At 46.6% G+C, this 979-nt stretch overlaps 1 protein-coding gene across 4 annotated transcripts in view; it reads right to left on the bottom strand.

Annotated features, from left to right (window-relative positions):
* The window catches only part of zranb3 (zinc finger, RAN-binding domain containing 3), an 83,448-nt gene that overhangs the window by 53,985 nt on the left and 28,484 nt on the right, over positions 1 to 979 (bottom strand). The window lies entirely within an intron of this gene.

Genomic DNA, 979 nt, shown 5'->3' with positions numbered 1-979 from the left:
CACACACACACACACACACACACACACACACACACACACACACACACGGCCAGGAACAAACTGGCGGGAAAGAAATCCATTCCTGGGCTGTATTGGTATTTTCTATGCGCAGCCCCCAAACACAAACACGCAGTTACGCGGATAAACAAACAAACACAGCGGTGGCATTCGGCTGCAATGGAACTCAATGAGAATCTCAGAGAATTTCAAAAACCTTCCCAGCATCTGTCAGCTTCTAATTCTTTGTCTTCACCGCACACACACACACACACACACACACACACACACACACACACACACACACACACACACACACACACACACACACACACACACACACACACACACAATGCTGAAATAAACCTGAGGTGCCATTCATGTTCTACAGAAGAACAAGTGAGTCAAAATACTGGGAGGAGGTGCTGCATAATTTTCCGTCTTGCCTCGCCGTACAGTCATTAACACATCCCGGTTCAAGGACACGTTTTTTTCCCCCAGAAGGCTTTCACAACTTATTTTTGCGCCTCGTCTGTGATGCGCGGTGGAGAGGTTTTTTTTTTCCACAGATACAGAAAGTTTGTTTCATTCAAAATTTTTAGAAAAGAAAAAACACTCGGGGGAACTAGGGGAAAGTTGAGACGATAATAAAAGTACGAGTCCACGGCAAACCCGAATCAAAACCAACAGCTGAGTGAAAATGAGACACATTCCTCCACCGCAGCATATTTTCTCCCCCCCCTTCAGCATTGGAGAAAAAAATGTCAGCTCTTGTTCAATATTGCAGACGCTGGCGTTGACATGATTTGTCTGTCAGCGCTGTCAAACGCCGGGCCCCCGCCAACTCCCGACACCGGGGGACACTTTGAGATTAAATTGTCAGCCGTGACTTCTCCGTCCATCACGCTGCGTGTGTGTGACCGAGTGTGTTCATATATATATACAGTTGTGTGAAAAAGTGTTTGCCCCCTTCCTGATTTCT

This window comes from Anarrhichthys ocellatus, unplaced genomic scaffold (assembly GCF_004355925.1).
Source record: "Anarrhichthys ocellatus isolate YVR2014 unplaced genomic scaffold, GSC_Weel_1.0 scaffold12, whole genome shotgun sequence".
NCBI classification, from domain to species: domain Eukaryota; kingdom Metazoa; phylum Chordata; class Actinopteri; order Perciformes; family Anarhichadidae; genus Anarrhichthys; species Anarrhichthys ocellatus.
This window is presented reverse-complemented; position numbering and strand designations above follow the sequence as displayed.